Here is a 16,829-nt window from a genome sequence, read left to right as displayed (position 1 = left end):
TGAAGTTTCGTGCAATTTCGAGTTCATTTGACTGTGCTATAAGTTCTTTGAAGTTCAGTTGGACCATGACCATTGGAGAGGGGAAAACCCTAATTTTGGCTATAAATAGTGAATTAGCCATTTTAATTTGATTATTTGCATTCATTTGATTTTGTGGAGCTCTTCTTGATTTTAGTGCTTTTCGACGAATTTGGAGTGTGATGGCGGGCTACAGAGCGAGATTGCACTTGTTTGATCAAGTGTGTTCATACCAGAGACCGCCCGGCACTGGAGGCATGGTACGTCTTTCGAATATTTTTCTCGTTTTTGCCTATTTTTCCCATTTTTTTCCTTTTGATTGTAGAGATAAATTTTCATCTTATGCGCAATTGTATTAAATGATGCACAATTTACTATTGAATGTGCAATTGCCTTTAATAATTTGCATTTGTAAATATTGATGCACAATTGCTTTTAGTGATCTGTAATTGTGATTTTTAATGCGCAATTGATGTAATTGGTTCGCAATTGAATGTTGTTCATGCGCATTTGTAAATATAAGTTCACATTTGTTGATAATGAATTTTTTCCAAAGTACTTGATATGATTTTTGTTGTGTGAATAAATTATCTGATATTTTCTTATGTTTCACTTGTAGGAGAACTTTTGCGTGTTGATAGGCAAACAAATGAGGCCTGATGGTCTTCATCGACGAGATGACTTATTGCAGGAGGATGTTACCTTGATTAGGAATTTGGGATTATATCACATCCTTTATCTTCCAAAGGTTATGACCAATAGGGCCATGATCACTGCTTTGGTTGAGTGGTGGCACTCAGAGACTTGTTCCTTTCATTTGCCCACAGGGGAGGCATTAGTTACCTTGGAGGATGTGTGGCGTATCCTTCACATTTTGATCTTTGGTGCTAGAGTTACATTTGGTCACAAAGATGGTATCCATAGTTTATGTGATCTATTTGAGTGCACTGAGCATGATCGACAGATACAAGGTAGATATGATATCCCGTGGGATTCTTTGGATTACGATGATTTTACTGTCATGCTATGTAGTATTGTAGCTGGTCCCTTGATTATTGATAGGAGGACACATGGATTCCCATCTGGTTGGGGTAGAGTCATCCATGATATGATCATACACAGATGAGTATTTGATTGGGGTCCATGTTTATTAGCCACTTTATGTTGTCATTGATGTTAACCGATATAGGATGGCAACTGGGAGGGAGATTGATGAGAAGTACTATCATTGATGCATACCAGATGTGATTTCTTTGATGTCACCTAGTTGAGTAGGTCACCAATAAGGGAGAGAATTCCTTTCAGCATAATGGCCATCGGAGTCACTGGTACACAAGTTAGTGTTGACTTATGTTGAAGACATAAGGACTACATATAGATAAGTGACATGTTGGCAATACATAGTTGTCACCAACAAGACAAAATATGTTGGGCGGTTGATTGTGATGAAGAGGGGGAATGTTACCCAAATCACATTAATACCAGAGCAGAAGTATCTACAGGCCACCGGTATGCTATGTGGATGAGAAACAAAATGACTCCCACCGGATAAAGATGTAGTCACCATTTGAAGAAGATGACTCACAATGAATGTGCCCAGCCGGATCACATGTGCTTGTTTGAAGATATGTTTCTCAAATAGGGAAGCCACATTGGTGCATTGCAAGATGCAGATGACAAGGATCCACTCCCACTGGTAAGTGGAGCTTATCTCCTATTATGCATAGATTGCATCATAGTCCTCTGAGATAAGACAAAAGGATAAAGGAAGGCGATTGAAGGCTCACACCGGATGAACTGGTGAAACACTAAGTTGCCTTAGGTGCATGAGATCATAAATATGCACCAGATCAGCTGGGTAGACATGATAAGTTGACGGTACAGAGATTGAAGGATATGTTTGTCACTTTGACAAACATGTTAATAGCAAAACTCGTCCAGTGGTGAAGAAAGGTGCTACCACAGATGTAGACAAATGGAGGCAGTTGAGGGTTGATGACATGGTGTCATCAAGGTATTTATTGATAAGTATGTCCACCGATAATGTTGACAAAGTGCAGATGCAGAAGGCTCCCATCTGATGAAGATGTGCATGAGGTAGATTGGCATATGTGCTATCGATTTAGGTGCTCCACCGGAAGAGAAGCAAAGTGCAAGGTTGAAGCCAACAGGTTAGGGTATAACCGGTAGGGTTTATGAACCGGTAGATGAACCCAGTTGTGTGGATGGTCAGTGATCCTATCCAAATTGAAATAACTGACCTAGCAAAGGTGGATGCTGACAAAGGGGCCACGTGGAGGTGAAGTGGCATGCATGCACAAGTTAGTGTGGTGAGTCGGTGAAGTTATTGGCGACTAGTCCAACATTTATGGTGACTGCAAATCTCGAGGAATGAAGGTAGAGGATTGCGGATTGAGATGAAGGAAACAATAGAGATCCAATACAAACTGATCTTGTTGATCAAAGAGGAAGAAGGAAACCGCATCACGCACATGATCGATTAACAAAAGGCCAAAAATCATGCTACAAACGACAAAAAGAGAGATGTGATTCGCAAGGAAAACAGATGGGTGATGCTTATTGATTGAGTGTTGAACATCGATCAAGGACATAATATCAGAATTGATATGATATATCGAGATGATCAGAGATCAGATCAAATGTAGATTCAGTGCATGGCAAAAAACCTAGCATGCCAATGTTCAAACTCGCATTTAGGCGGGAAAATATGGCTATAAGTATGCAAGACAAAGATATTGTTTGTGTTGTTGCGGTAGAGAGGAAATCAATCAAGTGCTCAATGAGAATCAGAGGAGAGACTATGTGAGAGAGAGAATTGGGTTGAAGAGTTTGATCGACAAGAGTGAGGCAACCGGTAGCCTGCCATTGAGTCTAATAGAGGAGTACATAGGTTGGAGATTGAACCGGTAGTGAAGAGTTATAGAAGATTGTAGTGAAGGCAAGCTGAGAACCGATAGGATTCAGATGGCAGACATCTGACTAAGTTATCAAGACCAATGGTGGATAGCACCAGTGTAGCAGAGAGCAGAACTGACAAGGAGCAGAACTGGTAGAGAAGAAGAAGAGGTTGAACCAACAAAGGTGAAATAGAGAGTAAGGTGCAACAGGGAGTGAGTTGCAACATGAGATAAGGTTGTTGTAGTGAGAAGGTGGATAGTGAACCAATAGAGATCAATAGAGAGGAGAACCAGTGAAGAGACATACATGAGAGTTACAAAGTTATTTTGTAACAAGAAGATAACTTTTGTATTCAAAATATGATTTTGTAATCATAGAGTTGGAGCTTGGTGCAAGGGTTGGTGCTCATTGGGTTGGTGCCCTAAAGCAGGAGTGGTACTCCTTAGGTTGGTGCCCTAAATGTTGTAACTGAGGTTTTTATTGTGAGGCTAGATTTGAGCAGTAATCTTGAGAAACACTTCTCATCGAGGTTTTTTCAATCTTGGGTTTTCCCCGTACATATGGTGTTGTGTGGTGTCCCTTTTATGTCTAGCTACATTTGTGGTAGTCTCCCATCTAACCGGTATGTCTGCTTTATGTTAATCTGTTAACAGGTATACACACATAGGATAGAAAAGGGAAAAGTTTGGAAATCACCGATTCACCCCCCTCTCAGTGACATCTAGTGTTCAACACTTTATACCATCAGATGCATGGAGTTGTTTATCTTAGAAATAAGTCCATCGGATGTGGGATCACATTGCTCTAGGTATGGGCTTGGGAACACATAGATATCGTCCGACCTGTTATTCATGTTGATCTTGGTGCTGAGGAGCCTTATGCTTACATATACATTGCTTGTATTAGACATAGGGGATCAAGAATCACCCTCTACTAGAGACACCAGATTGATATTTTACACTATTTCACTTGGAAACCATATCTTGATTGCCCCGATTGGGTTGATGATGTGTAACATTTTCCATGTTGCTGACAACTGAGATATTTGATTGGGAGAGATGTTGGCACTCCTAGGGTTATTGAGATTCATTTTCATGGTCATGTACTTTGACAATTCAGGGAGGTACAGGGGGTTCTTGATGTTACTGCTTGTTTTGCTCGTATATGTCGAGAGATAGGAGATTGGGGGGCTTTTATACAACCTCATGTTGCTATTGGAGAGTTTGATTCTCATCGGTCAGTTCAGTGGGGTTGGTCCACCAGTGTTGCAAATCCTGGTGCCTCACCATAGTATGATGCTTGGTGGGTACATCATATACCAGTACCTTTAACAAATCCCATGATTCTTATCTCTCCTCAGCAAATTCAACACAAGGAGGGCACAAGGAGGGAGAGGCTGATGGAGAGGGAGAGGGAGAGATGGTGGAGGCCAAGATAGGGTAGGCCAAGATAGGGGAAAGGATGAGGTGGAAGTCATACTGGTTTGATTGCAGCAGTGGCAGCAGGAGAGGCAAAGCGAGAGGATAGTGAGGGTGATGTAGACATCGGTGGAGACACTGAGTCTATGAGTATCTCTGACTGGGATGGGAGTGAGAGTAACGATTCTAGGACAATATCATCTAGCAGTGGTGGGAGTGGTGGTGGGGATGGTATTGGGAAGGACATTGAAATGCCCCAGGTTGGAGATGTGCCCACTATAGAGGGAGGTGGCAAGGAGGAGGGTGAGGATGAGTAGGTTTCGAGAGCTCAGATTAGGAGCTTAGAGGATCTAGTTGTCACATTGTGACAACACCAGATGGATGATAGGGAGCACTTTCACAAAGAATATGATGCTTTAGAGGTGGAGAGAGATCATATTGTGGACAGAGATTGTATCCAGCGAGAGAAAGATGATGCAGTGTGGAGAGCATAGGTGGTTATGGATGCATATGATCAGTTGTTTGGCCTAGGGACCGAGGAGTGGAAACAATCAAATAGATTCTTCACTTCTTGTCAAGAGGCTATTTATTACAGACAGGCATATGAGAGAACCATTCCTGAGGATTATAGTTATTGAGATTTTAGATCTCGGAGTGGGTCTAGCAAGGACACTAGTCAACAGACGAGTAGCGGAGGCATGATGGGTCTTCCTAGGGGATCATTATGTCTTCCTGGGGCAGGATCGAGCAGACATGATCCATGTGGAGATATGGGCAGTTCCGGTTGAGATATTTTTTCTTTCATTTGTTACGATGTATTTTGACATTTTTGAGATATATATGATATTCATTTTGGCGGTGTTCTACATGCCTTGTGTTATTTCTATGATGTATGGTTCTATATGATATGTATATGTGATATGTTGTGTGTGATGCCTTTTATGATTCTAGTGTATTCTATTTTATGTAATGTGATGATATGGTTGTGTAACTAATGCTCTATGTGATAATGAGTCTAAAATGATATGATATTTATCTAAATGTATCTAATATAATTAACTTCGAGCAAAACTGTAAGTGAATTTAAGTGCAATCTAACTAATGGTAAATGAACCTAAAATGATATGCAACCTATATGAATGTTTTTTTGTGACAGAATACATTGTTGATTGTGACTCTTGACTTAGAAGGAGTGTTAGTAAGAAAGATAGATTTGGATTAGATGATGAAGAGATAGTAGAAAAATGAAGAATCAACTGTGTGAACTTGATATCAAAATCAATATGATGTAATAGGAATGATAGTGATGAGTACTCTTCTTTTCCTTTATTCGTAGTGCAATACATTATCACCATTGAGCCTTATTATGTAACAATGAAGCTTAGTACACCAAGGTATAAGGAACTGGGATGTATAGATACCTCATTGCAAGAAACAAGCATGTAGCTGACAAGGAATGAACCCTCCATTTTGGGAATTTCACTAGGGGTCGAGGTATGTGTGGCATTCAAAGGATGAATTCTCCTATCTCAGACACCCACTAGAGCAATTGCCCTAGAACTTCATTGGTTCACACCACAAAACAACAAACAAATTAAAGGATCATGCCCATCATGGCTCCTCTAGTCACTTTTTGGACATCCTTAAGTAGCATAGAAACATGATCTTCACCAATTGATAAAAGATAAAAACCAAATTAGACAAAATTCAGCAGCTAAACTGATTGTGCCTTTGCTTTGATTTATTTGATGTGATGGTTGATAATGTTTGGTTTCAGAAGTTTTGGACCCCAATTAAGACTGATCTGTCTGGTTTCGAGTGTATCTGATTATGTCTAAGACATGATAATGATCACGTTGATGTGGATACCAGCAATTGGTAAGACTTGATTAGGTTGGTTGCAGATGGTTGATAAGATAGTTATATCCTTTGTTGAACTTCGCGTGAAGTATTTGCTAGATATCTGCTAGGATATTTGTTTCTCACGAGACATTTTATTGCAAGTTTTTGTTGATTTTTTTATTTTGAGTTTGTTTTTGAGTTTTTTCGATGTTTAGGGTTTTGTGGATCATTTTCGAATGTTTTTGTTTGATTTTTTTGTTTTTTGATTGTTTTTTGTATTTATCCATGATCTTTTTTTTATTTTTAAGATTTTTTCAGGACTTCATCTGGATTTTTAGGATTATTTTTGGATTTTTTAGGACTTTTTTTAGTTATGCCCCCAAGTATGCAGACCTATGATGATATCATGATGATGTATATGAAGACAATGAATTTTTGATATGAGTTATGCTAGTGCAAGATGCAAGATGAAGATGCAGTTCCTATTCAAACAAGGGTGAGTATATGCATCTTTCATTCTGAAATGCATTGATTGAATTAAAGGTGTGAAACATTTCAAAGATAGGAGCTCAATCCATTCTCAGAAGACTTTAGATCATCCAATATTAACACACTATGTAATCAATATTTATGAATGGAGGTGTGGAAAACTTCTCCATTAATTCTTGAAACTTTGATCCCCTTTTGCCCATGTGTGTGCACTTGAGTTTATTCTGACTCTTATAACCATCAAAGACCCTTGGAATCCTATGTGGCTAGCTATGTGAGTTATTCTAACTTCAAAAGCATCTCGAATAGAGCCTCACTGCTAGCAAGATTTTAGGACTCTGATGAGGTTATACACTGTAATCTCTCGAATATTATCCATTGTCAGCAGGTGTCCATAGCCCTGATGGAGTTATTCATATGTTCTTTTAGTCAAGCTTTATTGCACATTTTTGTGATATTTCAGTTATATATCTATGCTATTTTGCCTTGAGATGGATATTTGGCATAATTTTTCTTTTTTTTTTTCTTGCCTTGACTTTTAAGTAATGAAACTTACTTGGGTATGATAATTACAGTGGCACTAAATTAGAATATTGGATTTTTCACTAGCCACATGAGCAGCTAGGTATCTGTAATGACTTAGAGCTATTGATTAATGTGTGATATATAGCAATCGATAGATTTTGGGTAACAAGGATCGATAGTGAAACCTCTACTCAACCATGGATAAAGATCAATCACAAGGTGACATTGAAGATAAATGAGTAAATACCTCCTAAAACTTTATGAACAAGTATCTAGGAAATGAGACAACCTTCGTTCCTTTTAGTGTAGATAGGTGATTCACTCAGACACTCACCTTTTTTTTATTAATGCAACTATATGAGAAAGAAATAATGATATGCAACTAGATGTTGTGCAATATGAAATGCAACTATGATGCACTCTGAAGTAAAGATATGTGATGCAATGCAGTAAAGAAATATGCAAATGTAGTACTTGTAAATTTAAATGAACCCATCCATTAGATGTAATATCTTTTTAGGTGTATGTTGTTCATGGGTTTGGTTATTTGATCTCCATCCATTGTTGTTAAGTGATAAGCATTGTTTCCAACTACTCATGTTATGATAAAAGGGCCTTGGCAGTTTGCTTCAAATTTTCCAGGCTTTTCTTGCTCCTCTAAGTTTCTCTGCTTTTCCTTCAAGACAATGTCTCCTACTTCAAAGTGACATGGTATCACTCTTTTATTGTATCTTTTGTGCATTCTATTCTAATATCCTTGTAAGTGATTCAGGGCAATCTGTCTCTTTTTCATCCAAGAGTTCCAACTCTTGCAACCTTGCAATTCTATGATCTTAATAAGATATGATATTCTTTAAAGAGGTCCTCAATGATGTTAATTCTACTTTAACATGAAAAATGGATAATGTTCCATATACCAAGGAGTACGGTGTGGCACCTGTTGCTATGCATGCACATGTTCCTGTAAGCCCATAGAGCGAGATTGAGCTGCATGTGCCAATCTTGGCCTGCTTCATTGACAACTTTTTTTAGAACTTTTAGGATTGTTTTGTTTGTTGTTTCTGCTCGACCATTTCTTTGAGGATAATATGGTGTTGCAAAACGGTGTTGATTATGGAATTGTTCGCAAAGTTCTCCCACTTCATAATTTTTGAAAGGTCTACCATTATCCGTCATAATGCTCATTGGTATTCCATATCGACAAATAATGTAGTTTAGAATAAACTTAGCTAATTTCTTGCCTATTGTATAGGTCATAGGGATTACTTCAACCCATTTAGTGAAATATTCTGTGGTAGTGAGAATGAACTTATGTCCATTAGATAAAGTAGTGTTGATCTTCCCTACTAAATCAAGTCCCCATTGTGAGAATGACCATAGTGATGTTATTGGTTGAAGATCTTGTGTTGGTACATGGATTAGGTCTCTATGGATCTAACATTGTTTGCATCTTTGCACATATTTGTATGAATATTTCTCCATTGTCGGTCAGTAATAGCCTGTTTCCAACAATTTTTTAGCTAGAGCTGGGCCACTGACATGGGCGCCACAAATGTCATCGTGAACTTTTTGTAGAGCCACTTATTCTTCAATGGCATTGAGACATCTAAGTAGAGTTGTATCCAAACCTCTTCTACATATTGTATCTGCAATGAGTGTGTATCTAGAGGCCCATCTTATGAAAGTCTTCCTTTGATTGGATAAAAGGTCAGGTGGCATATATTGATCATGTAAATATGCATATATCTCTTGATACCAAGGAGATTCAGCTCCTACTATTGCACAAACATATTCTGAAGTTGGTTTCTCATATGCAGGTACCATTAGTTGTTCCACTCTGAACTCAAATTGAGTTCTATTGTTTGGCATGTCAAGGAGAGATCCCATAGTTTCCATTGCATTTGCAACTCGGTTCTGTGCTCTGGAGATTTTCTCAAATGTGAGGTTGGTGAAATATGGCTTTAATTCATCTACCAACTTCTTATAAGGTGTCATCTTATCATCTTTGGTTTAATAATCATCATTTACCTGATTTATAATGAGTTGAGAGTCACCATATACTTGTAGGTCCTTTATTTTCCATTGCATTCTTGTCTGAAGTCCAAAGACCAAGGCTTCAAACTTGGCTATGTTGTTTGTGCATGTAAAGATTATTCTGAATGAATTGGGAATAGAATGACCTTGAGGCGTGATAAAAATAATTCTCACCCCTACTCCATGGTTTGTATGCGATCCATCAAAGAATAACTTTCATTCTTTAGATACTGTGACTATAAAGACAAACTCATCTGGAAAGTCTATCAACATAGCATGGTGGTCTATCATTGGTGCTTCTGCCAATTAGTTTGCAATAATTTTCCCTTTGATGGATTTCCTACCAACACATTCAATGTCAAATTCACTAAAGATCATTACCCATTGGCCAACCTTCGAGTCAGTGTGGATCTATTTTAAAGGTACTTGAGTGGATCGAATTTTGCAATGAGTTGGATCTTGTGATTGATCATGTAGTGTCTTAACTTTTGGGAGGCAAAGACAACTACTAGGAATGCATGCTCAACAGTAGTGTAATTCAATTCATAACCTACAAGGTTTCTACTAATGTAGTAGACATCTCGCTCTTTCCCTTGATCATCGTGTTGTGCTAAAAGAGCACTCAAAGCTGAGTTGGTGGCTGATATATACAAGAGAAATGGTCTTCCATGGACTGGTGGTATCAAAATTGGTGTTGTCAATAGATAGTCTTTCAAAGCTTGAAATGTCTCTTGGCATTGTCCAGACCATTTGAATGTAACACCTTTTTTTCAAAAGGTATTGAAATGGATGGCACTTATCTGCCAATTGTGCTATGAAGTGCTGAATGGATTGAAGTCGACCTTGTGGACTTCTGAATTATTTAAGTGTTGTTGGTGTTGGTATTTCTAAGATGGATTTCACCTTTGTAGGATCTACCTCTATTCCTCTATTTGATACTATGAACCCTAACAGCTTTCCAGCTGTTACACCAAACACACACTTCTTTGGATTTAACCTTACCTTCTATTGTTCCAATCTGTCAAATATTTTTGCCAAGACCTCTGAATGATTTATTCTGGTTTGTGATTTTGCTAGGATATCATAGACATAATCTTCCATGAAATCATGTATCATATCATGAAACAATGTGGTCATAGCTCTTTCATATGTTGCTCCTACGTTTTTGAGACCAAAGGGCATTACATTCCAACAGTAGGTACCCCAAGGACAAGTGAATGTTTTTTTAGCTTGATCCTCTGGTGCTATTATGATCTGATTATAGCTATAAAAATCATCCATAAGTGATAGCATTTCATTCCCTATTGTAAGATCTATAATCATGTCAATATTTGGGACCAGGAAATCATCTTTAGGACAAGACTTGTTAAGATCTCTAAAATCTGTATAGATCCGGATGCCCCCAGAGTGTTTAGTCATTGGGACTAAATTAGAAATCCACTCTACATAATCGATAGGTTTTATGAAACCCACATCTAATAGTTTCTGCAATTCAATCTTGACTAGTAAGGCTATATGAGGATGCATTTTTGTCAATTTTTGCTTGTATGGCTTTACTCCTGGTAAGAGAGGTAAGTGACGCAGAACCAACTCGGGGTCCAATCCTGGCATATCTACATAAGACCATGCAAAGTTGATAGGTCTTTTCTTGAAGAAGCTGATGAAGTTTTATTTCTCCACATGGTTTAGAGATTTTTCTAGATGAATATTTTTTACATTTTTTGAATCTCTAATGTTGACTTCTTATGTTTCCTCCATCAGGAGTGTTGATTGTTCTCTATCTATGGGAAGATCATCCAATATTTCTTTAGTCATTATTTCTACCTCCTCTGATTCATCTGGATTTGAGGATGAGCTAGCCTCACCAAAGTATGATGTTTTGTCCAAGTCTATTGTAAATCCTCCTTTATGATCCTCATAGGGAAACCCTTCTCTAACACCATGGAATTCTGTGATAACCTTGTCATTCTCGAACTAGTCTAGATTTGGTGAGTCATCTTGCCCCCAATCAATTAGGTGTGAATGTACAAGGGATAAATCTTTGCGTTTGTCTACTAGAGAATTGTCTAACACCATGCAAACCTATTTGTCCTGAACATATTTATTTTTAGGGTCGATGGAAATGGTTGCAACCATTGCCTCCCCTTCACTAATTGCATTGATTGTGTAATCATATGCAACCCTAGTATAGTTGGTTGTACTATCCTATCCTTTTGATATAGATGCTTGTCCTTGATTATGCTTTACAAAAGAATCTTTGTATATGATATGTGCTTGGTTTGACGATCCTTTATCTATATCTATGGTTACATCACCTTGATCTATCAAGTCCTGGATGAGATTCTTGAGCTTGTAACAACTAGATGTTTTGTGTCCCTTGGAGCGATGATAATCACAAAAATCATTTTCATTCCACTAGGCTGGTTTGAATGGGCCTGGTTCATATGGTCTTGCTTCTAGCAATGTTATCATGTTCATTTGTATCAACTTCTTTAGAGAAACATCATTAGGTTCCCCCAAAGGTCTAAAATTTCTCTTTGGTGCCATATTTCTTGGAGGTCTAACTACATTAGATTGGACTACATTGGTAGTGGTGGTAGTTGCATTATTTGCTTGTGAATGATTTACATTTTGGTTTGGTCCTTGTAATGATATTGTGGGTTGAGCTCTATTGACCACTCTTGCATCAACCACACCATCATTTGTAACGTTCTTGTTCCTTGACCAAAATTTGGGTTTATCTGCACTTGCATCGTTGGGTGCTCATGTATCTTTACTATTTTTAATGATACCTTGCTCCAACAATCCCTTCTCACGTTTGAGACCTTGTTCTGTGATATCCTTGAATGTATCAAAACATTACATTTGCAAAGAATATTTGACTAGTGGAAGAAAATTCTCACTAAAAATGTCCACTTGTTCTACCTCTGGCATATTTCTTGGATACCTTCTATACAATGATCTCCATCTTTGCAAGAAGGTAGCAAAGGTCTCTGTTTCTTTCCGCTTTGTGGTGCACAAATCTATCAGGCTCACTGGATTATTTATATTATGAGAGAAGTTTGAGATAAACAACTCTACTAGCTCTCCCCATGAAGTAATTTTAGGGGGTAGATGTGAGAACCATTCTAATGCGGTCCCTCCAAGACTCTTAGGAAATAGTCTTAGTAGATATGTGTCTTCGTGTGCCACTTCTATGAAAGATGTGAAAAATTCTCTTATATGATCTCTTGGATCACCCTTTCCTTTGTATTTATCAAACTTAGGTGTCTCAAAGTGTGGAGGAAAGGGTGGCATATATAGAGATCTATCATAGGGATAAGGCCTGAGATCTTCCAATGTGTATCTTTTCTTGTCCTTGCTTGCATGCTCAGCATTTGCTTTTGTAAGTTTTGGACTTGTTGAGCCAAAACTTCTGTTTGTGTCAAGGGTATGCCTGATGCATATATGTTTGCAATATATGGTGAAGAGGTGGTGTATACCGGTGTTGTTGAAGATGCTTGACTTTGCACTGTATGGAAACCACTATACTAGGTGCTATAAAGAACGTAAACTGAGGCGATGTGTTATCCTAAGTAGACCCAAAGGGATTGGTATGTCCATGTTGTATCCCTTGGCTACTAGTTGCAAATCTCGATGATACTGATGTAGTTACTTGTGGAATGGCTTGTGAATTGAACATGGGCATTGATTGGAACCTTGTTGAAGTAACTCCTGATATTGTTATAGAACTTATAGCTTCTTGTGTTGTGTTTATCTAAGTTGGAGCCATTTGTGTGCTTGGAGCAACACTTTGTGTAGAAGTTGTTGTTGTAGATGTGTTGGACATCTGTGTCGCATTTAGGTTCAATGTCACTCCTGGTGGCATTATTGTGGAGATGTCAAAATTAGGAGGCAACTTTTCTCCATTTCGAATCAAGAGAGATAGATACTTGTCTCTATTGTTGTTGATAAGGGCATCGATCTCCATTGAGACTTGAGGGTCTTGTTGAGCTACCTCTATTTCCTCTTGTGTTAACCATGTTTACAGTTCCTCTATTGTTGGTAATATATTAGGATCTGCTGGTATCAAAGCCCTATTTATTGATTGAGAGCTTGAGCTTCCAAGTGTGTTCATGTTCCAAGTTGGGTTATAGTATGGGTCGTTGTTCGGATCCATCTGATCCTTTGCCTTTTGTGATCTTGTTATTGTCATGTGATCTTGACTCCCTGTGACTTACTATGATTTCCTAAATGTAAATGGTAGGTTGAGATGGATGCAAGACTTATGACTTAACTATGTATGCAATCTACGAATGGTGACACTCTCCTAAGACTACTGGCAAGGAATATCTGCCATAAGTTTTTTGACAAATTGTCAAAATTATTCTTGTTCTCTTTGTTTATTGATTTATTTTGCTAACTTAGTATCAAGGCAGACAAATTTCCGGATTTCATTGTCTATAATGGCTTCTAGTTTTTCATATTGTGGGAGATCAATTTTTACTTCCCAAGCAAGGTTGTCAAAACCATCAATTATCTCTAATTGATCATTGTCTGGTCCAAGATTGGGTTGTTCGAATGGAAAATCACCATCTCCTTTTAGACCCATGCAAAGGATATGTTTTTAAGACTTCTATGATGAAAATGAATATGACAAATGAAGACTATGAAAACTGATTTGGGTACTAAGATGTGTGATGTAAGGACTCTATCCTAAGAGGGGTGTGAATGATGGACTTTTACTCTCCTAATTGTGAAGCCTTATGCAAGACATGGATAAAAAAAACTTAGACTATGCATTCCTATATGAGTTAGGGCCTATGATCACATGAAGCACCATTTCTTTCCACATTCTTGAATGTTGGCAAAATTTGTTGAGCTTGTTGGATGTAAATACTTGGTTGTTTTTATTTTTGAATTTTTGACTCTTGATTGTTGTGTTGAGAAAAATTTGGTTGATGTTGGTATGAAAAACTTGGTTGATATTCCCCTTTGAAATATTTGATCATGTAGCAAAGACACAGTAGACACATCAAAAAATAATAATAACATAGAAAGAATACTTGTTTAAGGAACTTTTTCAAATCCCCATGAATGTTGGAGTCTTTTTCAAAACCCCATTTTGTTTGAGACTCTCCTAAGGTAAAAAGGTCACAAATATTACCACAACCCACATCTTGATACTTCATCAGCTCAAACAACCCTATCACACCCTAAGGTGCGCCTGTCTTTTTGCCTTTGTCCGAAAATTAAACCAAAGAGGATCGCTCCTCAATAGGCTCATTATCTTGGGAGATATATGATGAGTGTCTTGGGGGAGGATTATTCCCCACCCTTGCACTGTGATAATAAAGTGTCTGGTTACTGACTCGGTTGGGCTTTTAATTTCTAAGGTCTTTAATCAGGCTTCTGTTCGGGTGGGCATAGATCCAGCGAATTGAATCATCACTATGCCATTCCAACACTCGTTACTTACAATTTTCATTGCAAACACATTTATTTTATAGTGGCTTAGATTACTTGACTTTAGTCGTTGCCACTTTAGGTCGTTCCCTCTCACTTGGCCTTATGGGCTACTTGGGAGGCATGCCTTCTAAGGATTTTATCCTAATGCAAAATTGAAAGAAAGAATAAGAAGAGATGGTTATGGATTTTTGATCACCCAAAAAAGGGGAGAGCATATACCTATCACCTCACAAACACAAAAGACAAGGATTCTTTTTAAATCTTCATTGCAAAATTGTCTAAGCTAGATGGAGATATTGCTCCAAGAAAACATGATGTTATTTTTATTCAATATTGCAATTATGAGGAAAGATAAGAAAGAAAATTGTTTTTTTTTTTCTTTTTTTAAAGCACCAAAAGGAAATATTTGGCTAATCTAAGTCCACCCTCATGCAAGAAAACATGAGAATGGTTAGCACATGGTGGGCTTTCTAGCCTAATCTTTTCTTTGATTACAACTTTGACTTCTCTGTCCTGTGAATACATAACATATTTATGACAAAGAATTATGACAAACTAGAACAGTAATGCTTTTTTGAATCATAACAATTGTGCATCACCTACTGCACAAATGCGAACTCCTGTCAAGACAGATGTGAATTTCCAACAACACAATTGCAACTTCATGTTTGCACAAGTGCAAACATAAATCTGAACAATTGTGAATTACTTAAACACGGAATAAAAAAAGACAGAAGATAGAAGAGGTAAATCAATTTGCAAGCAGATCACTCTAGATGGCTCGGGCCATTACTTCAATATTGTCAAAAAAATTGAATTTAGCAAGGAATCTATGTATATTCTTGTGGTATCGGGTTATGGCTTCTTCTTCAATTTCCTGGATCTTCCTTTCTGCCTTCACAAGACTTTGATAGGCTTTTTGTTGTCTTCTATTCTCTTTTCTTCTTTTGGTACCTAAAACTTTGAATGTCACCCTTCTTGCCATTGGGTTAAGAACATTTCATGCATAAAAAATTATTTTTCCAGAATTGCAAGATTTTTTTGGGTTAGCAGCGCAAATGTCAGAAAAGCAAAAACGACAAATAAAAATTAAATTTTGACCTATCCCTACAATTGCGAATCAAAATTAAAAATTGTGAATTATAATGACTACAATTGCAAACTAATACGATGACAATTGCGCATCAAAATGAACAAATGTGAATTTCTGTTAATACAATTGCGCATCATATTTTCCTGTTCTGCACAAACCTACAAATTACGAGAAAAATAGATCAGAAAGCTAGTTCACGTCGGGTTCACCAAATGTTTTATGCTTGAAATCATGTAAATAAATTTGATTAGGGGGTAAAGACGATCACAAATCTTTAACTAATCAAATACAATCAAACATAAACCAATATAATTAACACAAGATAAGAACAAATTCAAATAAATAAAACTTCCTCATCCTGCATTGTGACTTCCATTGTTCTTCTCCAAATAGCTGGTGTAGGTGGCTCTCAAGTATTGCACTAGGATTTCTTGCATAAAAATGGCAATTTCTTTGAAGAGTGTGATCTATACTTATTTATGAAAATTATGTTGTTTATATATATTTTCAACATAGTAGGGGTGAGCATTTGATCTCAAGTCCTGATTGATAGTCAACTAATTTAGATTGATCAATAAACTCATCTTGATTGATTTGTTAACTCAATAGATTGGTGTGTTAACAGGATTGATTGGAGAGTGAACTCAAATGATTAACCAATAGACTGAATAGATGGATTAGAAGACTGAATTGATTGAAGAGATAAGTGGATTGATTGATTAGTCAGAAAAGGGTGATTTGGAGTGAAAAGGGGTGATTGAAGAGTTAACTAAGTTAACTGATTAGTAAACTGATTTGATAAATCAATTATGATTTCAACATGCGTCGTAGGATTTTGAAATTGAATTTGATTTTGATTTTCAATTTGGATTTGAATTTGGACTTTCAAATGTTGAAATGCACATGAAATTAACTGAAATTCAGATTTGGTGAAATGTTAATTTAATGATTTGGAATTAGATGAAATTAAATGAAATGAATTGAAATTCAAATTTTGGGGAATGTGGAATGAATTGGAATTAGAATTTGGGGATTTAGAGGAA

This window comes from Cryptomeria japonica, chromosome 7 (assembly GCF_030272615.1).
Source record: "Cryptomeria japonica chromosome 7, Sugi_1.0, whole genome shotgun sequence".
Lineage (NCBI taxonomy): Eukaryota > Viridiplantae > Streptophyta > Pinopsida > Cupressales > Cupressaceae > Cryptomeria > Cryptomeria japonica.
This window is presented reverse-complemented; position numbering follows the sequence as displayed.